General features: G+C 43.1%; 1 protein-coding gene across 1 annotated transcript in view; it reads right to left on the bottom strand.

Moving 5' to 3' along the window:
* The window catches only part of LOC134533357 (uncharacterized), a 79191-nt gene extending 54353 nt beyond the window's left edge, over positions 1–24838 (bottom strand). Inside the window, exon 1 of the mRNA XM_063370877.1 lies at positions 24761–24838. The gene's annotated coding sequence lies outside the window, so the exon portion shown is untranslated. The remainder of the gene's footprint in view (positions 1–24760) is intronic.
* Positions 24839–25262: the final 424 nt, after the last annotated feature.

Genomic DNA, 25262 nt, shown 5'->3' on the forward strand with positions numbered 1-25262 from the left:
TTACACGGCACACATCCAACCTCAAGTCCGATTCTTCCCACAGTCCGGAGTAATGGAAGCAATAGCCTCTTCAATTCTGTGTCTCGTGTCTGCCGCATTAGGTGGCGACGTAACGCATACAACGATCTGAAGGGGAAAAAAAAATTGCATGGCGTTACGTCAGGTGAACCTGGAGGCCGACGAAAAAGAGCTCTGTCGTCTCGACCATTAAGACCACTCCAACGGTCAGGTACTTCGACAGTTAGACTTTAAACGAAACGCACGTTGAACTCAAATTGGGACATTATTTTATGTGCATATTGTACTACTAATAAACACTGGTCAAATTTGTCATCAAAATTTATATTTTAATAGAAATTAGCTGAAATAATGACATATAAAAGCCCTATACATAGGGACTGGAAGGATTATCGCTTTCAGAGATCTCTAGGGTGGACTGCAGTTGTGCAACTACTTGGAAAAATTCCATCTCTTCATTGGCTACTAGTTTCCAATTTTATATTACAGACAGCAAGGATTCATAGAGTTGAAATTAGCTGGAACTCATTACAGATTAAAATATAGATCGTAGGCTTTCATGGCCACATTCAATATCTACTTCTTGGCTTCTGGTTTACGGCCATCTTCAAGGATGATTTACAACTGTGGAACATCATAAATTACTAGAGGCGGTATTCCAGGACATTCGGGTAAGGTAGCGAATAAGCACTGCCTTGTTGTGATACAACCGATAAACTAACTCGAGGGCCGAATCCCAATAAGGTAACAGAACGGCAACTGTTCTAATAAACGGTACCCTGCGTGAGGCTAGTAACTGGTTCGACGCATTCTAGCGAACGTTTCGCAACCATCGATACAATTTTCACGACACAAATCCTAGAAATAGAGTCTAGATTATCTGTTCTGTATCATCGTTGAGTTCGCCTGTTTGTCGCTGTGTTGTCATAGTCGTTTATTGTCTCAATTTACAGTTCTTGTTGCGATTGTCTCGTCATACTGTGTCTGTGCCTGGCTGATTCCTTCCACGGACGACTCTGTGTGGTATTTGCATTCAACTTTTGACATAGGTTAATTTTTTGCTTCTTTTTTTGTGTGTGTTCGCGGATTATTGATGTTTTTATAAAATAAAACAGTGCATCAAGCAATGGCGTATTAAAAACAGACGTGTGATAGAGTCTCTCAGTATTCGCCAGAGATGTGTAACATCTAACCTCGGTAACGAGCAAAATTCTTGTTTTCTCATACACCGAAATACACTTGTAATACGAGACTTGGACATGTAATTAAAAATTCAAATTCTTTCAAATAATGCCGAGTGTGATAAATACATACGAAAATCGTGTTGTCAACTGCATTTATTGACGCGAATCACATGTAGTTTTCACACCGCCGCGCCGCAAGAATTCGTTGCCATAGCAGCTTCGTCGACTATCCAACAATTTGATTTTCAGATCGAAACTTCTCCGAATAAAGAGGAAAAGATTTTAATAATACTTAACCCCGGCTTTGGGCCTGACTTTCGACAAAATTACTGCTAATCTTGTTAAAACTCATTGAAAATGTTAATACTATAACGTTTCCCTTAGGCTTTGTGAACTTTGGTTCGCGCCATTGCCCATAGATGGTAGCACCGTGGTTACACATTTCCGTTCCATGCGACTTCCGTTCCATTCACGGAATTGCTCCTGCCAAATATTGTATACTAAAATCTAAGATGTAACGCATCAGAAGATCATTTAAAAAAAAAAAAATCTCTCATAGATGTAAGATTGTTGTAAGCTTTCATGTGCTCGAACACGAGAACTTTCGTTCGCCGCTGTTGGTTGGCCTGCGCGGGTAACTGTGGCAGCGACAGCCAAATGTCAGGACGCGCTCCAGATGGCCGCTCGGACAATGGCGGTGGTCCCGCGGCGAGCCACACGCCCCACCACGTCACGACTGCCATTTGCGAAGCTACAGCTGCAGCTGCTGTTACGTCGAAATGGTGAAGGCCACTAAGAAGTTATCTTCAGTAATTGAAAGTGCAAATAAATGAACTGATGAGCTAATTTGTGTTCACTACAATAATTATCAAATCAATATGTCCATAAAAGAATGTTCCAGTTATAATTTTTAATAGTATCAACTGTAAGTGTAGTAGAGTGTTGGTTCAAGGTCACAATTAAAGAGTAACTCAAACAGTTATGGATAAGCGCATGTTGAGTACTCTGTTTTTTATCTCGCTTGCAGCGCCACCTACGCAAAGTGGCGACTCCTAAGCGTAAAGAGTTTTGTGTTCTGCAGTTTGCTATGAGTGAATCAGTCGTTTCAGTTCAACGTGCGTTTCGTTTAAAGTCTAACTGTCGAAGTCCCTGACCGTTGGATGGTCGTAATGGTCGAGACGACAGAGCTCTTTTTCGTCGACCTCCAGGTTCACATGACGTCACGCCATGCAATTTTTTTTCCTTTGAGCCTTCATAAAAGATCATTGTATGCATTACGCCGCTACCTAATGATTTGCGGCAGACATGAGACACAGAATTTAAGAGGCTATTGCTTCCATTACTCCGGACGTGTTAACCAAAATGTAGTAAGAATTGGTATTTAGGTTGGATGTGTAACTTATAACTTAAGGTACACATATTGAAGGAAAACTAAATTAGTTAACCTTCAATTGTATGCATAATTTGTTGTAAAAAGTCTAAATTAAACTTTTATAACAGACCATTGAAAATGGGAAATTCTTTTATGGACAACCTATAATTAGCTCACACTCCTGAAAATTCTTATTTACTTCTTCTTTTACTGAGCATTATTCCACCAAATATTGTAACCTTAGTTTTTCCAGCTTTATTTTTGTTTGTTTATAAGATCATTGTGCTGTAGTTGCGTCAAAAATAAAGCTAATCTAGAGAGAACAACCCTCTCAAAATGCAAAAATTATGAGTTTTGCAAGTCATGTCAACTGATAGGTATCAAAACGCAACGTCATTTGGATATTTATTTATTAGTTATCTAATAAACTTATCCACAAACTCACAATGCCAATGACATTTAATGCGCATACAAATGGAGAAAGGATTTTCTTTCTGTGCTCTTATGTAAACTTTTGCCAACCCTTGAGGTATCTTAGGTAGTTATTATTGTAAATAGTTACTTGGGCAGAGGTTAAACATGACTAATTTTTAAGGCCTTAAAGAAACGTCATTAATTGAGGGGTTGAGGAATATCCTTCTATTTACTACTTTCATTCTAATATTATGTAGGATACAACCCCCTTTTTGAGCTGTCGTCATTGGTGGTTTTTTTCTTTTTCCTTTTCTTCTGTTTTTAAAAACTATTGTGTTTGTTTCGTCTTTTCATTTTGTCGTGTTTTTGTCTCGTTTCAACTGTTGTGCTGAATTTTTTTGGGTTCAATATTTTTGTTTTGTCATCATTTGTGGGGGTTTTTTCGTTATCTTAGTCCGTTTTTCTTTGTTTTTCTTGGTTTTTTGACCATATTCCTGTTATGGAATATTATGTAGTGTTTATATCCTGTTAACAACAGCAATTTTTTGCTTAAATGGTGTTTTTGTCTTTTGGGTATGTTTTAGTTTTCTTCTTCAGGAAAAGTGCTTAGCAATGGCTAGAGACCGGGAAAATTCGCGGGTTCAATGACCTTCAGGATAGACTCCAATATCCTTTACACCCTCTGGCAAATGCCAACTGTTCATTGGCTGCTGACTTGTGAGTTGTCTCGACTGGGTGGCCTGTAATTTGACACTTCTATGAGTGAGGGTCTCTAATTGGCCCTCAGTCCTCCAGATTAACAGTGGACCAATGGCAGAAGCAGCACTAAGGTATAGTTATTTGAATTTTAGCATAACACGAAATGAACCCGCGATTTTTTCAGGTCTCTAGCAATGGCGTATCTCCAAAAGCTTACATCAAGTAACCCCCTTAAAGACATTTCACTACATCGAACTCACGACTGTGAAAGTATTTCTTTGCGAGAAGATGATTTCCGCTTCCTCGCGGCGGGTCGGGTTTCCCTGCCGGAAGTCACGCGACCCGCCGTGACCCCGGGCCTTAAGGCGGGGGGGGGGGGGGGACCCGGCTCGCCGCTGGAGCTCCCAGTCCGGCTGCCCTTCAAGGTCACTCGACTCTCCCGCCTGCGAGCATGAGCGGTGGCATCTCAGCTCTCGGTGCACGGCATCTGGTGGGAGTCACCGTGACAGGAACGGCAGCCGCACGGAACGGAAATGTGTAACCACGGCGCTGCCCTCTGTGGTGGACGGCGCGAAACAAAGTTCACAAAGCCAAAGGGAAAATTAATAGTATTAACTGTTTGATGAATTTTAACAAGTTGGACAGTATTTTAATAAAATTCCTTATCGAAAATCAGTTCCAAAGCCGGGTTTTGTTTTCGTGTCTTGTTTCGCTTTTTATCGAAGCCGTTTCATTATATAGTTTAAAATTTTTCTCTGCTAATCAAATAATTCAATAGTCTAAATATCTGCTCCGGCAGCACATTCTAGCGGCGGGTGCGGAAACTACGTGTGATTCGCGACCAGAAATGCAGTTGAAAACACAATTTGCGTAAATATTTATCACTCTCGGAATTATTTTAAAGAATCCCGAGTTGAATTACGTGTCCACGTTTCTTATTACAAATGTATTCGCAACATGAAAGCACATAAATTTGGTTCGCCGCCGAGGTTAGACACTGCACATCTCTGGTGACTACTGGAAGATTCGCTCACGTGTTTCCCCCTCCACTACCTGGGACACAAGGGCGAGGATGCTCTTGGTGAAGGCAGGAAGGTCGACCTTGTAGGCATCCCCTTGCGGGACTGCCCCCAACACTCTAGGCACGCCCTCTGCCTGAGGCAGGCACGAGCCCGCATGCACGCTTCAAACATCCGCCGCAGGGCAGCGCCACCTACTCATCTGGGCGGGTAATTGAAGAATGTCCGCAATTATTAATTTCTCGGTGTGAGAGCTTGATATGAGGTGAGGCTTATTCATTAGAGTATGATCCATCTACTTTCTTGTCATGCTTATTTGCCAGTCTCCTATGCGCCGTTCAGAAATAAATTATAGTATTTACGATCTTCATTGCTTTCCCTGCAAACCTGCTCCGGCAGGTGATAGTTTCTCAAAAAATATTTTCCTTTTTGTCCTAGTTCTTTTATGATCTTTTCCTTAAGAGCTTATCTTTATGAGCTTATCCTTATGAGCTTTCTACTAGAAAATATTTCTGGCACGGTATTTCAGGTATGCATACATGCTACTGCAAGTAGACCGCTGTGGCTCAAATAACATTGTATTAAGGAGATCAGTCAATGTTTTACCGCATGTATGTTACAGAACAATAGTCTTTCTCGAATTCAGGTTGTCGATATTTCCACCCAAAATTTCAAGCCAGCAATGACTTGTGGCGCTGTCAGGCACATTTCGACTGGTGCTCGTGAGGATGCCTCGGTGGCTGAGTGGCTGAGTGGCTGAGTGGCTGAGTGGCTGAGTGGCTGAGTGGCTGAGTGGCTGAGTGGCTGAGTGGCTGGGTGGCTGAGTGGCTGAGTGGCTGAGTGGCTGAGTGGCTGGGTGGCTGAGTGGCTGGGTGGCTGGGTGGCTGAGTGGCTGAGTGGCTGAGTGGCTGAGTGGCTGAGTGGCTGAGTGGCTGGGTGGCTGAGTGGCTGAGTGGCTGAGTGGCTGAGTGGCTGAGTGGCTGGGTGGCTGAGTGGCTGGGTGGCTGAGTGGCTGAGTGGCTGAGTGGCTGAGTGGCTGGGTGGCTGAGTGGCTGGGTGGCTGAGTGGCTGAGTGGCTGGGTGGCTGAGTGGCTGAGTGGCTGGGTGGCTGAGTGGCTGAGTGGCTGGGTGGCTGAGTGGCTGGGTGGCTGAGTGGCTGAGTGGCTGAGTGGCTGAGTGGCTGAGTGGCTGGGTGGCTGAGTGGCTGAGTGGCTGAGTGGCTGGGTGGCTGAGTGGCTGAGTGGCTGAGTGGCTGAGTGGCTGAGTGGCTGGGTGGCGGAGTGGCTGGGTGGCTGAGTGGCTGGGTGGCTGGGTGGCTGAGTGGCTGAGTGGCTGAGTGGCTGGGTGGCTGGGTGGCTGAGTGGCTGGGTGGCTGGGTGGCTGAGTGGCTGGGTGGCTGAGTGGCTGAGTGGCTGAGTGGCTGAGTGGCTGAGTGGCTGGGTGGCTGAGTGGCTGGGTGGCTGAGTGGCTGAGTGGCTGGGTGGCTGAGTGGCTGAGTGGCTGAGTGGCTGGGTGGCTGGGTGGCTGAGTGGCTGAGTGGCTGAGTGGCTGGGTGGCTGGGTGGCTGGGTGGCTGAGTGGCTGGGTGGCTGAGTGGCTGAGTGGCTGGGTGGCTGAGTGGCTGAGTGGCTGGGTGGCTGAGTGGCTGGGTGGCTGAGTGGCTGAGTGGCTGAGTGGCTGAGTGGCTGGGTGGCTGAGTGGCTGGGTGGCTGAGTGGCTGAGTGGCTGAGTGGCTGGGTGGCTGAGTGGCTGGGTGGCTGAGTGGCTGAGTGGCTGGGTGGCTGAGTGGCTGGGTGGCTGGGTGGCTGAGTGGCTGAGTGGCTGAGTGGCTGGGTGGCTGAGTGGCTGGGTGGCTGAGTGGCTGAGTGGCTGAGTGGCTGAGTGGCTGGGTGGCTGAGTGGCTGGGTGGCTGAGTGGCTGAGTGGCTGGGTGGCTGAGTGGCTGAGTGGCTGAGTGGCTGGGTGGCTGAGTGGCTGGGTGGCTGAGTGGCTGAGTGGCTGGGTGGCTGAGTGGCTGGGTGGCTGAGTGGCTGGGTGGCTGAGTGGCTGGGTGGCTGAGTGGCTGGGTGGCTGAGTGGCTGAGTGGCTGGGTGGCTGAGTGGCTGAGTGGCTGAGTGGCTGGGTGGCTGAGTGGCTGAGTGGCTGAGTGGCTGGGTGGCTGAGTGGCTGGGTGGCTGAGTGGCTGAGTGGCTGGGTGGCTGAGTGGCTGGGTGGCTGAGTGGCTGGGTGGCTGAGTGGCTGAGTGGCTTGGTGGCTGAGTGGCTGGGTGGCTGAGTGGCTGGTTGGCTGAGTGGCTGAGTGGCTGGGTGGCTGAGTGGCTGGGTGGCTGAGTGGCTGGGTGGCTGAGTGGCTGAGTGGCTGGGTGGCTGAGTGGCTGAGTGGCTGGGTGGCTGAGTGGCTGGGTGGCTGAGTGGCTGGGTGGCTGAGTGGCTGGGTGGCTGAGTGGCTGAGTGGCTGGGTGGCTGAGTGGCTGAGTGGCTGGGTGGCTGAGTGGCTGGGTGGCTGAGTGGCTGGGTGGCTGAGTGGCTGGGTGGCTGAGTGGCTGGGTGGCTGAGTGGCTGGGTGGCTGAGTGGCTGAGTGGCTGGGTGGCTGAGTGGCTGAGTGGCTGGGTGGCTGAGTGGCTGGGTGGCTGAGTGGCTGGGTGGCTGAGTGGCTGAGTGGCTGGGTGGCTGGGTGGCTGGGTGGCTGAGTGGCTGAGTGGCTGGGTGGTTGAGTGGCTGGGTGGCTGAGTGGCTGAGTGGCTGGGTGGCTGAGTGGCTGGGTGGCTGAGTGGCTGGGTGGCTGAGTGGCTGGGTGGCTGAGTGGCTGAGTGGCTGGGTGGCTGAGTGGCTGAGTGGCTGGGTGGCTGAGTGGCTGGGTGGCTGAGTGGCTGGGTGGCTGAGTGGCTGGGTGGCTGAGTGGCTGAGTGGCTGGGTCATTGGCCTGCCGAGAGAGACCAGGATTGTTGAGAGATAGTCGCGGCGGACGTTTCCTCGAGGTGCTGCCCACCCGCCTCCCCCCACTCCTGGTGCAGACGAGACCAACTACATGTGGGGTGATGGGCTCGAACCCGCGACCCTCACACGAGGGCGGACTTATGGGAGGGGCTATAGAGGCAATCCCCCCCCCACCTAGAATTTAAAAAAAAAATAATATAACTAAAGTTAATCTACTCCTGTCTGCACATGACCTTTGAATTCGGTTCATTTATTCTTTTTTTTTTTTGGATGCATGTAAATCTATTATTTTACATTTTTTTTTTAGTGACACTGTCCGGTGCATGATTTTTTTTAAACTTTGTATTCTTAAAAATTGAAACATAATTTTTATAACGACTGTTTAAGATGTCAAGAATGTGCTGAGATAGTCGTTTAGCGGACTATATAACTGCACCTCGGAAGCATAGAACACTGTGTCACAAAAACCATAATTTTTTTTAAAAGAGACAGTTTAGAGAATTTTAAAAAAAAAATGCCTCACTTATATATTCAACGATTTCCAACCCCCCAAAATTAGTGTAGGTTTGACATTATGCCACTGGACAGGACGTCAAGTGTATGGTAGTCAAGTGCACAGAGGTGGACACGTGGCCCCCCCCCCCCCTGGACCACGTGTGCCTCGCCTCGGCCGCTGACGTCACCGCGCGGGAAGTGAAGAAGCTGAAGAAGAGCGGTGCTTCACTGCTCGACCCGGGGAAGATAAAGGCCAGCTGCTCGGCGCGTGACCACTCTCGCCGGCGGGAGTTTCGCCCGCGCGCACCGCCGGCTGTGAACTTGCGCGGGAACCTGTTCCTCGACCGCCGCGTCTTCTGGGCGGAACACGGCGCGCTTGCCCGGGTCAGTGCTTCGCCAGCCACGCGCCAGTGGAACACTTAGTGGCGGATGGCGTGTTCGATCTCTGGACAGGCATCTAGATCTTTATTTTATAAGTAATTATGTAATTATTTTTTTAATTTTATTTATTATTATGTATTATTAATGTAATTCGTAAATAAGAACTATATCTAATTGATTGGGCTATCCTTCCGAGCTTTAACAATACGCAAGCTCTATAAATAAATAAAGTTGTTCAGTCTTAAAAATATAAATTGAGAATAAAGGAATATGTGAAATATGGCGTGGAAACAATGGCTGCAGAAGAGCAGGCGCGGGTATGACACCTGGTGGCTAGCTCAGGGGGGGGGGGGGGGGGGCTGGGTCCTGCGCCTGGCAGGGCAGGCAGCCAGGTAAGGAGTGGGCTCAACTCGGTGTGCGACGCCTCAACAAGCACCGCGCGATATCTAAACTGCTCGACTCGCCCGAGTGGTGTTTGCTAAAAGCATTTAAGAATACGCTGAGGGCAGATTAATCGTTCTGTTTCCCGAAACAGTACTTTTAGGAGAGTAAAAACAACCAAATCGCGTGACTCCAGAATAATTCTCTGGCATGAACACCCGGTATAGATTCTTGATGGCTCTCAAGGTACTTGCATGACCACTTTATCTTCATTTCTCCGCCATTTAATCATATGGTTACCACTCCAATCTAATAGTTTCACTACGAGAAGACAGCGCGCCAGTCCAGAGGCGACACCGCGCTAGAAGCACCAGCGAGCCTCACTGACACAGATACGCCCTGAGTTCGGGAACATTAGAAACGATGAAGGAGAGGATGTGTAAATGGACCATTGGCGTCATGAATGGTTGTGAGAAACGGGTGTACACCTGACAACGTCAGCCATGTTTTCAATTGGAAAAATAATCTTGGTGGGAGGCGAGTTAGTTGACCAATCATTGACTTGATATATCCTCCTGGTATGTCTAACCACTTAGAGGCCCCTCTAGTCAAGGGTGTTTGCGTCAGTGAGGCGGGACGATAAGTGCGACGCTCGCTGGTGCTCCTAGCGCAGTGTCGCCTCTAAGCGCAAGGCTATAAATGCTTTTCGTAAAATGGTTCCACTCGGATATCTCGAGTAGTTTTCAAATCGCGTGTTGTTTTTTCATAAAGCTCTGCACACCGAATACGCCCAGGTAGGCGGGGTTCTTAAAAGTGGACACGTGGGAACGAATCACAAGGCTCTTGACGACATCAGTTTCAGGAAGGAGAAGGGAAACAAAAACGAGGTTTCAAAAACCTTCCAACCAAGCGCCGGAACCCGACCAAGAAGAGACCGCTCTTCCACGTCAAAGAGACCCGCGGCGTGCCGCTCTTCCACGTCAAAGAGACCCGCGGCGCGGCGGTGCGTGGCGCAAGTCGCCATTGTTCCGCGCGCCTCCCCCGCATCTGGGCGAGGATCCCACCTGGACCGCTCTGCGCGGCGTGGAAAGTGCACCGCGCCGAACACACATTAGCGCGAGTCTGCACTTTCTCTGCGCTGACGTGGCGCGTACTCGGGAAGCAGATGATTCCGTTACTGAATATGCTGTGGCTATCTGCCTTGCTAGGTATATTGAAAGGTCTCTAATCGGGAATAATAAGTTTCGGCACATTCTGTATAATAATTGATCCAAATGCATTCATATTTTTTTCTCATAGTTTCCGACTTGGCCGCCAGGTGGAATAACTGCGCTGCCGGTGTCTTAAGCTTGCTCAGAGTTTATGTCACTGTCGGTTGTCATTTCAACAGTGTTTTCCGTGTTTTTAGCGGGTTGCATTTCACATTAATGATGGACAGAACGAATCAATTCACCGAATCTATTCATTTGAATCCATTTTAATCATTTTAATGTATTGATTCGTTCAAACGATTCGTTTATTTTGTTCTTTCAGTTCTTACCATCGACAACGGAATACGGCACATTTCAAGAGTCATAACTCGTTCGCCCATTCGAGAACTAGTTTCAAAATTTGATAATTTTCTAGATCAGCGGCTTTAGCGTTAAAAAAACTATATTCCGTGTGTTATATTTTATTTTACTGACGATTGTTGGGTTGTATTGAGACAGGAATTTTTAACTAGTGAGATTTTAAAATGTATCAACTTTCTGCAAACAGCCCGCAGTTGAACTGGAGGACTCAGAGTCCACCTGGAAGTATCGAACTCGCGTGACGACCAGCAGCCAATGGACGGGAGGCAGAGGACTGCGGAGGTCACTGGCCCGGGCAATATTCCCAGTCCCTGGTGGCGAACAGTGGAGTGTAGCAGGAGGTTTCCCGCGCAACCAGGTGGGTGTCGGCACTCCCCCCACCCCCCACCCCGAGCAGGAAGCTATCAGCTCGACACCCTCCCGCGCCGGGACGACAATTTCACGGAAACTGCACATTCCCAGCGACAACCGGCGGCTCCGTCAATCTCCCGGCAGACCGCAGAGCCACGGCGGTTGCGCAAACCTCGGGTGCCGGGCTCCCGATGAACGGCTAATTGCATCGGCGGTTGGCAACTGCGCGTGTTCCTTCAAGCCGGTCGCCGAAGATGCCGGCGCCTCTCTGGTGACTTCCGCGACGACCCGAGGTTCCCGCGTGTCACCGCCGGAGTTGCGCAACGCCGCGCCGAGTTCCGACCCGACACGGCCGGTCGTCCTTTCGATCCCGCCTCGCGACCTTTCCCCGAGCTCCGCCCGCTGTCTCTCTGTCCGAGTTTCCCCTCCCTGCCTGTCGCTCGGCGACCGGCGTGGGGCTCGCCAGGGACCCAGGTATCTAGGGACCCAGAGACTCATGGACCTGGGACCAGGGGCCTGGGACTAAGGTACCCAGGTACCCTGGAGGGTTTGTTTCACTATCTTAGATAAAATATATATATATATATATATATATATATATATATATATATATATATATATATATATATATATATATATATATATATATATAGAAATAAACGTTATTTTATTTTATAATCATATCGACCTAATTTTTACAAAAAAAAATTAGGGATACCAATTTTCTATCATTTAGTTTTATAAACTTGTTTTCAAAAAAGTATTTAGTTAAATGCCTGAAGTTTATAATGAAGTTGCTACAATGATTTTTGTTCTTTTTGAAGTCACTGGTGTTTAGTGTTTAATTAATTTTAGTAAATAACTATAGCTGTAGATATGCTGTCAACAGACATAATGCTATGATCTTTTAAAAAAAATCTCTTAATGTGTGATCGCTGTTATAACGAAAAAAATTGTCAATGTTGAAACGTTACTAAACTGATGAATCCTTGATGACGTATTTTGGCTCCTACTCCTCCTCTTAAAATGAAAAAAAAAAAAAAAAGCGTGAGTACGTTCTCCGTATAATCCTTTAAAATTAATTCTAAAATTCTCAGACGAAAGTTTTTAAAAACGAGAGGACTGCGAGGCCTCTCAGTAGCAGACGGCTGCCCTGATGATGGCGAGCCAAGGAGCTGTGCGGTCAGCAGTCGGACGGCTCCGGACACGCGCCCGACAAGTAGTGGTCCTTCCCGCCTTCAACTTAAAAAAAATTAAACTTGGAAATATAAAAAAATAATATACTGCATTCCACACCTAATATGCGCCACATTCTGTTTAATATTTTAACGTGTTGTTTACATTTTTTTAGTGTTACTGTACTGTGTTTTTTTTTATGTAACAATTTACCTCTCGGTATACAGCATTTGGTGAAAGTAATTTCGTGAATGGAACGGAAATTGCATGGAAAGAAATCTGTAACCACGGTGCTGCCATCTGCGGTGGATGGCGCAAATCAAAGTTCACAAATACAAAGAGTAACTTTATGGTGTTAACTGTTTAATGAATTTTAACAAGAGGGGCAGTATTTTAATACAGTTACTTTTCGAAAATTAGGTCCAAAGCCGGTGTTTAGTATTTTTCAAGTCCTTTTCGCTTTCATCGGAGCCATTTCAATATATAGTTTAAAATATTGCTCTACAAATCGAATTATTCGATAGTTGTAGCTGCTCCGGTAGCGAATTCTAGCGACGGGCGTGGAAACTAAATGCGATTCGCGTCCATAAATGTAGTCGAAAACACAATTTGCGTACATTTATCGCGCTCGGCCTTGATTTAAATAATTCAACGTTTAAATTTCGTGTTAGTTTCGTATCATTACTGTATATGTAACAAATATTTTTTTTTCTCGTTGCCGAGGTTATAATGTTACACATTACTTGCGAGTAATGAAAGACTCGTTCACATAACTCTTCAAAATCTTATAAAAGTGTGGCTATGATAGTAACTGTTGAAGACGTGATCTCAAGGGTGAATGTTGGACCGCCCCTAGCTGGGCTGTCCCAGGCCGGGGGGTCACGGGACCCTGTGTGGACGCAGCGAGCAGTTGGTGACTCACCCACGGTCTGCGAGAGGGCGCCACTCGGAAGAAAGTCAGTTCGGCGGCGCGTGAAAGCTCTCGGCGGAAATGCCGTAGCGCCGCGAGCAGGGTCAGCGCGGTTGCAAACTTGAACCGCGCGTTTCCCTTCGAGGATCCAGGTCCAGCGCCACACAGGATCCAGGTCCTAGTAACCCCGGCGAGATACTCCATGATAAGCGATCGTCTGTCGCTTGTTCCAGCCTCCTTCTGCCAGGCGCTGGGCCAAGGTACAAATATTACTTTCATGCGAGATTTTTTTTCTCCAGTCCTAAATATATTGGAACCAAATTGCCTGGTCTTACCCGCCATCTTGTGTTGTCACGTTATCATTCTTCATTCGTATCGTTGTATTAAATACGGGTTTTTTTTTAGGCTAATAAGTATATTTTAGCACTCGCCAGTGATTTGTAGTATCTGAGACTTGATGTAAGCTTTTGGACATACGCCATTGCTAAGCACATGTATGTCTGTAGAAGAAAACTACAAAAAACCCAAAAGACAAAAACACCAATTAAGCAAAAAAGTGGTGTTTATATCCTGTTGACAAAAGCAATTTTTTGCTTAGTTAGTGTTTTTGTCTTTTGGGTTTTTTGTAGATTTCTTCTACAGACATACCTGTGCTTAGCAATGGCGTATGTCCAAAAGCTTACATCAAGTCATGCACTCCCATCTCGGTAACGAGCAAATTTGTGGGTATTCGTGTTCATGTTACACTTATAATACGATACTCGGACACGAAATTTAATGTAGAATTCTTTAAAATAATGCGGAGCGTGATAAATATACAAACAAATTGTGTTTTCATCTGAATTTCTTGACACGAATCACCCGTCGTATCCGCACCCACTGCTATAGATCAGCCACGTCGACTGTTAAAACATTTGAGTAGAAGACCGAAATGATAAACTATACCTATAATGAAACCGCTCCGATAAAAGCGAAAAAGACTTCATAAAATAATAAACCCCAGCTTTAGACCTGAATTTCTACAATGAATTTTACTGAAATACTTATCTTGTTAAAATTCATTAAACCGTTGATACTATAGAGTTTCCCTTTGGCTTTACGAACTTTGGTTCGCGCTATCTGTCACAGATGGCAGCGCCGTGGTTACACATTTGCCTTCCATGCAACTTCCGTTCCGTTCACGAAATTACTCTTACCAAATGCCGCATACGAGAGATAAGTTGTTACACTTAAAAAAAAATTTAAGCACTCTCGATATCTCTCCAAACATTGTTTATAATAATCTAAAATATTTTAATTCTAACCACGTTTTTTAACATACAATTTTCATTTATAAACCCTACTACATCGTTGATTTCATATCTGGGTATTGCAATGAAAAGTCTAGTAGATGATGGTTTTGTAGCATTTTATCAGGTTTATGTAATTTTGTTTTTAAAATAATTTTCTACATTTACTAACTTTTACACAATTTGAATTTTTAATGTTTAAGTGTGTGAACTATTAGAAACCAAATTTTAAACGGTCTCTGAGTATGGAAAACAAAAAATATCGGACAGGAAATCTATCGCTCTTTCGAATATTGCAGTCAGATTTATAAGGTAAGGTAATGAAAAGTTGGAAGTCACAAAATTTGAAATACCTCCTGAACTGAGGATTTTTCTAAACCAATCCACAATACATTTTTTTGTTACATTTGAACGGTCAAATTAATAACTATAGTTTGGTAATTAAGGACTGAGACATCCTGTATGTGATACAGATTTTGTCTGAATGTTATCTTTAAAACTGTTATTTACTGTTTACCTAAATATGCCTGCAAAGACATTGTAGAGAATTACTTACAAAAGGAAAGGGAAGGCTGTGTTTGGTGTAATCCGATGGTAGCAATGGTAGCGATGGTAGGAAGTTATAGTTAAGACGGTGTTATTCCCGATGTTAATGATAATGGTGACAAACGTCGAACCCAAACAAAAACCTTCCCCGATCTCTATCAAGTGTCTTCACACAAAAACTGCGTGGTGATGAGGGGTCTGTGTGTTGAATTTTAAAGAAATTTCTGCGAGGACATTAAGTCAGATTGTTAAAAATGCCCGACAGTAAACTTGTAGACGGTTTGAGTGCCCGAACTTCATAAAATTATATATATATATTAATTGAGTTTTTTTCATTTTGAGCTGGAAAAGTTGAATTTTTTACCATTTTTGTGCATTGTGGATTAGGAGAACCAAATGGAATGAGTAACTGAAAAGGTTTGTGATTAAAAGTAATTCTGGAGGCCACTGCGTCATGCGGTTTTAATTTTTCATTAAAAAAAAATATTTTTAATTTTATTTGGCGTTTTTAAATCATAAAAATTCTAAGGATTTTAAAAGGCTAAGTAATATTTTTTTTCTAAAATAATTTAAAACATAGCACATAGTAGTTTTTATTACATTTCATTCTCCCTACTCATACAGCACGAAATATTTGAAAGTATATCTTGCTAGCTAATTATGTAAAACGTATGCAATATAATTTTGTGTAATTTCAGCCACTGAAAAAGCCCGCAAGTTAAACCGTGTGGTAATGCCCTGTATCGGGAGACAACCCCCCCCCCCCCCCCCCCCCCCCCCCCGCGGACTGTCACACGAGATGAGGCGCGTGGCAGCCATCTTGCATTTCTAATGTTTTCATACCTCTTGCCGTGGGCGTAGATCCGCGGGGAGGGGGGAGGGGTCACTGCCCCAGAACTAAGAAGCCCCTCGTGTCCAGAAATGTGGTTGAAAACACAATTTGTATACATTTATCACGCTCGGCATTATTTTTAAAAAGTTTTACAATATATTTCTCATGCCAGTTTCGTATTAATAGTTTATTTGTTTATTACCGCGATTAGAAGCTACTCATCTCTGGTGAGTAATAAAGACTGGGTCACATTTTTGCACATAATTATGTAAATAATCATTTATATTTTACTATAATTATAATCTTACATATAAAACACAAATATAGTGTATTTAGTACAAAAACCCGCGAAGTTTTCAAGTCATGGATTTGGTTTAGATCAAATCATCCAAGATCCAATTTTCTAATATTTTTATAGGGCTACGTGATTCGTTTTGTGATAGAATTAAAGTTTAATAGATTTGCTACACCTTAACTCCTGACAATTTTCTTCGTATGATCATTATGTTACCCAAAATTTGACACAATCCTTAAGACTTTAATTATTTTTTTGAAAAAAATTACCAATTTTGGAAGTGCTGTGTCTCTAGAACTATGGTACGCATAGAGCTGAATTTCAGCTCAAATGGTGGCACATTTAGTCTTTTTCTAAAAACAATATGATTGAGTATTTCGTAATCACATATAGTGTTGAAATTATATGCGAAAAATAAAAAAATGTGCTAAAATTTCGCTGTTTTTAGCAAATATCTCCAAACGTACCAGGAAATTTTGTTGTATAACTATAGTTTCAGATTCAACACCCCAAAAATCATAGGTAATCATAGGTAAAACTGACTAATGGATTTTTGCACCGTGAAACTACCATTTGTTTGAATTATTTTGGGAATAACTATCGAGAAAAATAATCCACCCAGTAGACTAGTAAAAATGAGCCTGTTTAATTTTTCGCATACCTTTTTTTTATTTGCAATTAATTAGGAGAAGTAGTTCTACGACCGCAAGTGTTATTAAATGTTCCGTATTCTGAACTGATGGTCAATGAAATCGGTTTATTTTCTTTTATGCAAATTAGAATACGATTTCGCGCTGCAGCAATATTCGTATACATTTATAACACCGTAAAACTTTCACCTTTCACGACACATTAATAAAAGTATCTAGGCCAGCATCAATATTGATGTTGGCGATGAGGATACGCAATCAGGCGAAAGCAGATAATTACGCAGGGCTTTCAGAGATGTTCATTTCTCACTGACATGCTTCATGTCAAACAAAACGCTGATCAATTTTTAAAAAAAATTACTCCCCTAGGCCCAGAGTCGAATAAAATTACAACCATCGAGTACGTTTATTTAAATTTTTATTACCCGGGCATTTTTACTTTGTGTTGTCCCAGTATCTCCAATAGTTAAAGATATTTGTAAACAGTTCCCTGAATAGCTTTTCAGTGTTAACTACGCACATTTATAAGCATGATAAAATAATATAAAGATCAATTATTTAATATTCAATTATATTTTCCAAGGTTTGAAAAAAAAATGCCTGCATGGGAAATCATTCAAAATATAAAATTACGCACCAATTTTCTTAACAAATATTCAGTGTTATCTCGAAAAACGTTTAACCTACTGCAAAGGTCAGGTGCGCAGTAGAGTACATTAGGTATTGTTTTCACTCCAGTTTTTTTTTTTTTTTTTTTTTTTTTTGTTATAAGTAGAGACCGGAAAAATTCGCAAATTCATTTCGCGATAGGCTAAAATACAAATAGTTATACCTCAGTGCTGCCTCTGCTATTGGCTCACAACTCACCTGGGTGACTCTGGGCCAATGAGGAACACCCGACCGAAGCTTTATCGAATCACCGGCTGTTACGTTGGGACGTCTCACAAGACAGCAGCCAATGAGTGGGTGGCATTTGACCGAGTGTACGTAGAACTATGGAGTTCATCCTGGAGGTCATTGAACCCGCGAATTTTTCCGGTCCCTAGTTATAAGAGGTTTATGGATAGTTGTTCTTGGGGGAGGGGGTGACCGCTCCCATTGTCTATCCTCAGGACAGCCTGCCGTTCCCGGGGAAGAGAGACACAACCACCACCCCAACAGCTACGAAGTGTACGGAAGTAGATGGTTAGGTTACTTTCGGTCACTGTAATAAACATAGTTTTTTTCCCCCCGTGCTGGGTAGATTAGATTAGGGTTATCACAACTAAAATTAAAGGTTGGTTTGGTAAGGTTAGCGTTATTAAAATACTCTGTGGTCGTAAACTATATAAACCCTTTCAATATTGTGCTTTTTTTTTCCCCCCGAGAGATCGGCCATCTTCGGAGCACTTCGGAGCTGTCCGTGTGTTGCTCTCGCCCTGTGAACTGTGTTCCCCCACAGGACCCTGACTCCTCGGCTGCTGCGTGCGGCGTATCGTGGACATCAGGCTGCCGTGCGCGCGCTTGGGAAGGCGACACGACCCAGTGAGAAGACAGCCCTGGCGGCGGGTGTCGCAACTACAGGCGCGGTTCCCCCCGCCGCCGCGTGGGAGCGCTGGCGTCGCCGCTTCGCACGCACCGCTGGCGCAACTGCTAACTGCGTCCTTACGGCGCTGTCCCGGTGTCTGCGCGCTGCGAATACTGCTGAGACAGCTCGGGCCAGTTGTATCAGCTCTGGTCGCAGCTTGATCGCGGGTTATCGAAGTCCACACAAAATGAGTCTGGGTTGTAACAAAAAATAAATATATTCCCGATTGTAGGGCGAATCCGCAATTTCATAGTTTACGATATTTACGATGCAAATATTTGTAAAAAAAATTATAAACGTCCAAATATTTTCAATCATTTAGGGAAGTGATATATCTTACTGATGTCAATATCGTTTCCATGAATCGAAATAATATTGAATAGTCTACTTACCTGCAATGTCACAAGGACCTAACCAACGTATTCACAAAATTATTTTCTATGAATATGAATATATTTGCATTAACAGGTGTGATTTCGAATATATTCGTTTTGCAGGTGTGAATATGATTACAGCTGTATTAGACTTTTCGTGTGAATATTCGTATTAACTTATTGGGTAATAGGAATATATGAATAAAATATTCATATTCGCATACTCGTATTCGCCTATCAGTGAATACGCGAATTTATCACCTTCATTATTATTTACACTGTTTTCTCGAGCTCTGAACTACATTGCTGGTTATTTTCCAAGATCCTGCACGAAAACTCTTGTCTACACTCTAATAAGGCCTTAAAAATTTTAAAAGAAATTACTCAATATGCCAATTAATTAGGAAAAATTAAATAACACACAAAAGTGACATAACACTAGGCCTATGTGGCATAAACAAAAATAATCGCCTATCAAATTGGCACTGAATCAGTGTCTCAAAAATGTATAAACACATGGTATTTAAGTTCTATATTGAACTTTTAAAAGTAATAAAACAATTGAATAAGGCAATAGTCTATACATAGTATTACACTAATATAATATCAAAATATAGTTATTTTAACGTGTTATGCTTCTATAGTTGGAAAGAAATGGAACCAAGTGTTAAAAAAATACAATGAAATATAAATAACGTGACTTCAATATTTAAATACAAAGATTAATTTACTTAAAAATTGTAGTAATTTATAAATATAATATCAGTAATTGTTGTGATGAAATCAAAATATGTCTGGTTACAGTAAAACTAATAGGTTGATGTAATATTATAAAATTAAAATGAATATACATTATACTTAAATTTTGAAAAATGCAATAGTGCACCAAACAATATATGTTCAAATTATTCCATTAAAAATATATTCTATACCAACTTTATAAAAACATAATTATCAAGTTTTTCCACTTCCCTATAGTAGTAAGTACACTTCATTCACTTATGAGTTGAGTGATGAATTAGCTTGCAATAATAAAGCGTTTTTCCAATTTTCCATCACTAATTTGAATGTATTTTGACATGTTGAACGTTTCTTGCATAGGAGAAAAGCCTTTCCACCTGAGCACATGATGGTAGTGGTAGGTTAAACCTCTTGAATATCGGTAGTATTATCGGGTAACGTTGGAGCATTCACAGCCTGTGTTAGCGTCGTTGAAATATTGGTCCATAACCGACGCAGCTTGATTTTTGAGATTGTGTTGAGAAGAAGGAGCACGATAACTGTCAAAGTTCATTCCAAAGTCAATAACTTCTTGTACGAGAAGTTCTTCATCAATCGGAACGCTGCCACTAACTTGAATCGATATATCCAATATAGTTTCATATATAAGTTGTTAAAGTAAGCCAAAACTTGAAAACAAGGAAACATTTGTTGTTTAATTTTGGAAATAAAAGGGCAGCGATAGCATCATTTTTCTCGTTGAGAATCAACACTGCGAGCTCAGTGTGTGTGTGTGTGTGTGTGTGTGTGTGCTCAGGCACACAGGTTGTTACACTCAGCGGGAGTTCAGGATCTGCTTGGCCGTCAGAGCCAAGGGGTGGAAGCAGCTCTTAGCCAGCAGGAACTTCTTACTCGTGCCTCAACCTCAATCCTCACATACTCATAGACTCACAGCCTCGCAGTCTCAGTCTCACAGTCTCGCGGGCTCACAGCCTCATAGACTCACAGTCTCACAGACTCACAGCCTCACAGTCTCGCAGTCTCACAGACTCACAATCTCTGAACAGAATGTCTCAGTAGGACGCATGCTCAGAACTAACACGTCAAGCTCACCAACAGAAAGAGCCTTTTTAACATTATTTACGTACACATAGTTAAGATGGAGTAAATTTTTTACATATTTTAAAATGTCATTTTTTTGCTTGTAGAAGCCGAGACTCTCCTAGTTTCACCTCGCTTTCCAAAAACATCAAACACTTAAACAAACTTTGGGTTTTTAAACATTCTACACTTCTAAGATTTATTTTACTACTAAACTGCCAACAACATTTTAAATGCAAAAATAAATCTGTGTTACAATTCTGTCCTAAAAATAACCCTTGGATTTAGTTGTAAACTGTATGATGTCTAGAATTTATACTAACATATTTATGATACTATTTTGCATATTCGTTTCCATTTTATAAGCAAAATATTTTTATAACACACTATTACAATTAAAAGTAAATAACATCTCTGTTATTTTATAACAGTTAAATTTAAACATACCAGCGTATCAGATATATGAACAATTTTATTTTGGTATTCAATTCGTGCAACATTAGGCACAGAACAACAAAGTTAAATTTGAAAATTGTTAGTTTTTGGCTTTTAAAATCATGATGTTTTAAATGTTTTATCACATATTTATATATTTTTGTTGATATTGATTCAATTCAAGTTTGGTAGAAAATATTTTTTGTTTATGCTACACATTGTTTCGTAACATATGTGTGTAATTTACTTTCGCTTAAGATTGAACTGTTTATAAGGTTTTTCGATTTTCAATATTTATTTTGTTTTTAATTCTCTAAGGGTATATTTTAGGGAGAGGGTGAACCGGTAATGTGTGTCTCAGTTTCTTACACCTCGTCGGCTCTAAGCAAGGTCCTAACAGTGAAAAGATTTAAAAAAGTAATAGTATTCACAAAAAAATAAATACATAACATTATGTTGTTATAATTGTAATTAAATATATTTTCGAGTGAGTACGAGCACGTGATAAGTATGCGAAGCCTCACTGAAGCAAGTGCGAGAGAGTGTTGCGAGCAGTGGCGTAGCCAGGATTTGTTTATGGGGGGTGTTAAGAAGCATGCACTCCCCCCCCCCCCCCAGTATTAAAGCGGGGGGTCCGGGGCTCGTCCCCCGGGAAAATTTTGATTTTAAGGTGTAAAATAGTGCTATTTTAGCAGTTTTCGGTTCTTAAATTTAAATATTGTAATGGTAAAATTTTTATTAATTTTAATATGAAATTTGTTTGAGTGATGAATAAGAAATTAATTAAATTTTTGGTTCTAAAGGGGGAGGGGGGGTTAGCCCCTAACCCCCCCCCCCCCCTCCTGGCTACGCCCCTGGTTGCGAGTGTGAGTGTATGTTACTTGGAGCATGGCTTAAAACGTCCAGCAGAAAATAAGTGTTCTTCATTATGAACCCACCTAATATGCGTTCTCTATGCTGGAAGGCTCGCACTGCTACGAGCTCCACTCGAGTACAGTCACCCCACGACGCGCGTGACCAGATGAGCACGTGGAAGAACACGCCTGGTCACGCCGCTTCTCTGCCGCCTGGAAGGTGGGTTCACACGTGCGCCGATCTCATCCCCTCCCTCTACAGAATGACAGCTTATTGCGTCCAACACAGAGCCCTTCCTTCTACCCAGTGGAACACTTGGATGCCTGTCTAGAACAGAAGATCTATTTGCATTTAAAAAAATCCCTTTCTTCGTATCAACTTAAACTGGATGCAAGTTTTCGCAGCCATTGTGCTTAAAAGGTTGAGCCACTTTCGAGCGGTAGTGTGTACCGACGTTTCGTTCTGCACTGCAACAGGCATCTTTAGGGTTAAGACTCAGCTGAGACCTGGAAGGTGGTAGATCTCAGATGGCCAATCACGAAAGGCCTTCGCCTGTTGACTCTAGTACCATCCAATTAGAGGAGGGTTCTACTACAAATGGCAAGAAAGCTACGACAATTTAATTCGTATGAACTGTTTCTAGGTAAAAAAATTATAATAAACATAAACAATTAATTTACCATCAATCTCATTAGGCCTCCATGCTGACACTCAAAGCAAGCAATTAAACTTCTCAGTTTATTCTACGTAATAACTAAGTTTTCCAGTGCCTACGACAGTGGCTATTACAGTGATAAGAAGATGTGAGATTACAAAACGTCCAGAGGCTCACGACTGTATCCTGAAACGTTTTACCGGTAGTCATCTTCTTGCATCTTCGAGAAAGATGACGGACGTAGAGAGACACTTGGATATCGGTTGAATAACAACGACGGCTAATTGCAAAATTCGATCGTAAGTAGAACAGAAGCACCAGGAAGAAATTTAAAAAATAAAAAATTGGTTGTCTGTAAAGTTGGTTTACGGACGATAGTTTAACGTGACAACGTCATAACAAAACATTGATGAAATTATTGCATTCTTCATGAATAAAATTGAATCGTTTTTATTTTAATAATAAAAGAATAAATACTTGAAATTATACTAGTAATCATATTTTTAAAATTCAAGAACAATTAACCTTTACTGTCGAAATTTTTGCTGTAGTAAGCAATGAAAAACACATTAACTTTTCACTACACTTTATAAACAGTCGAGTGGAAGAGAGATAGATGCGGCACAAGCGTACAATGAGCGTAACGGGACACAGCTTAACGGAACAATGTGTGTAACGGGACACAGCGTAACGGAACAATGTGCGTAACGGGAAACTTTTTCGTGCGTGCAGCCGGCGTTCATCGATTTATTAGACGTTGTCACGTCAAAAGGAAGATTTGAAACCAGTAATTTTCTCTTGCACAGAGTAAAAACCATTTAATTAATTTACACGTAATATGAACAGTGGCGGATACAATTCTGGGGGGAGGGGGGGTTATAGGGTGGAAATATTTCCCCCTCCCCAGGTTACAAAAAAAATACACTGTATGGTGTTGCGATATGAGGTTTTACAACGCCTGCAACTACAAACAAAACAGAAAAATGACGAATGAAAATTGAGAATGATAATTTAACAGTACAAAACCTTTGCTCTTTGACGTAGACGTTTTTAATATAAACATTATATTTTTTATACCACCCTAAAAAAAGGTTTGTATTCGCCACTGGAAAGGAAATACCAGAATTACAGTAACATAAAACACTGCGCACCTCACGAGTTTGTCAATTGTATTTGGTTCCCCGCATAGTTCAAGACTAACTACCGTGGCCATCGTGTGAGGTGGTTTGGGCTTCACAGAGACGGGGATGTCCTGGTTATAATGGCACTGGGAAGAAACAAAACTAGCGCCCATGAAAAGATTAAACGTAACTTTTTTCAGTTATCACGTTAAATAAACAAACGTATAGTAAAGATTTTTGGGCAAATTTGGAGAGATCAGTTTTTTTTTTCAAAGCAAAGGTGTAGAAAATAATTTCTTCTTTGGTAAGAGTTAAAAAGTGCTGAGCATATTCCTCATGGTTGTTTCTGACAATAGAGAATTTGGCCAAAAAAACATTTTTTCTCATTTTCATATTTGTCAGAAAATACTTGTATTTATTCCTGTTAGTCACCAACCTTCTTTTCTTCAGTACCTCATGACATTTAAGGAGTGAAGGTTATACGGGCGGAATTGAAGCCACCCAAAGTGATGCGACACCGCACCACCAGTCATACCTCTGGACGCCACACCAGCAGTGACGGAATGCAAGGAGATGCACGGACAGCCCGCGAGTGGCTTGTGCTTATCTCCTTACATTTCAACAAGGATAAACAACTGCTGAGAGGTTAAGGGTGTTCACTCGAGGGGCAGGTTCACGGATCCTATTCCACGCCCGTCATGGGAACTGAGTCTGTACCGAAGTCATTTGGAGCCCAATACGTACCCACCGTCGCCTTAATGTGGCCGCCTGGCCGAGGGCATAAGGTCTAGAAATGCAGGAGCGCATAAGGGAGACACTGGTACGCGCCTCGAATGCTCTTTCGCTTCTACGAGCAAGGCACTGATCTGACATGTACTACTATTTTTGTCCGCGTCGCCAACATCTAGTATCCTACAATTCTATACCGGAATAGCATGGATGAACGTTTTCCTCCACCCTTCGTTTCCACTGCGTAATCAGGTATCAAACGGAAGCTCCGAAACACAATGGTGGTAAAATATATTGTAGCTTTGAGTTAGCTATATGTTTCATATCTACAACGTTCAAATTTTAATTAGGTATGGCAAACTCAGTCCTCCAAAATTACTGATTTACACACCTATGTTCAGAAGCCCCTCAAATGATTCTTAAATAAAACGATTCGTTGTTCAAAAAGAAGATATAAAAAAATTTCAAAATTATTATGCACGTGGGACTAATATGTTGTTTATAAAAAAAGGCACCCAACAAGTTGACCTAGGTGCACAATCTTTTGAGGTAAAACCCTACACTAATAATAATTGTCCTCGGTGAACACGGTATGCCACAAATCAGAGCACCCACTTGGTTACCCACAATACCCTTGTAAGCACAAACATGCGACGGGGCTGTCGAAGAGCGAAGAGCGCCTCACCTTGCCGTGCGCGCGCCTCGTGTCGCCGGGAGATGAGGTGAAGTCCTGTCTGCACACCGCCGCTGCAGGAGCCAGGAGTCGACTGAACCACGGCGAGGCGGCCGCGCGGCTCATGAAGCTCTCCCCCACTCCTCCAAGAACCCGCGCGGAGGTTTCACTCCCCGGAGACGTGACCTCAGGGGGAGGGGGAGGGGAGTCCTCTGCCCGTCCTGAAGGGACTACTGAGTCAATGTCATCCTGGCTGGGAGTGTAGGAGTCCTCTGCCCGTCCTGAAGGGACTACTGAGTCAATGTCATCCTGGTTGGGGGGTGTAGGAGTCCTCTGCCCGTCCTGAAGGGACTACTGAGTCAATGTCATCCTGGCTGGGGGGTGTAGGAGTCCTCTGCCCGTCCTGAAGGGACTACTGAGTCAATGTCATCCTGGTTGGAGGGTGTAGGAGTCCTCTGCCCGTCCTGAAGGAACTACTGAGTCAATGTCATCCTGGTTGGGGGGTGTAGGAGTC

The sequence above is a fragment of the Bacillus rossius genome, chromosome 6 (genome assembly GCF_032445375.1).
Source record: "Bacillus rossius redtenbacheri isolate Brsri chromosome 6, Brsri_v3, whole genome shotgun sequence".
NCBI lineage: Eukaryota > Metazoa > Arthropoda > Insecta > Phasmatodea > Bacillidae > Bacillus > Bacillus rossius.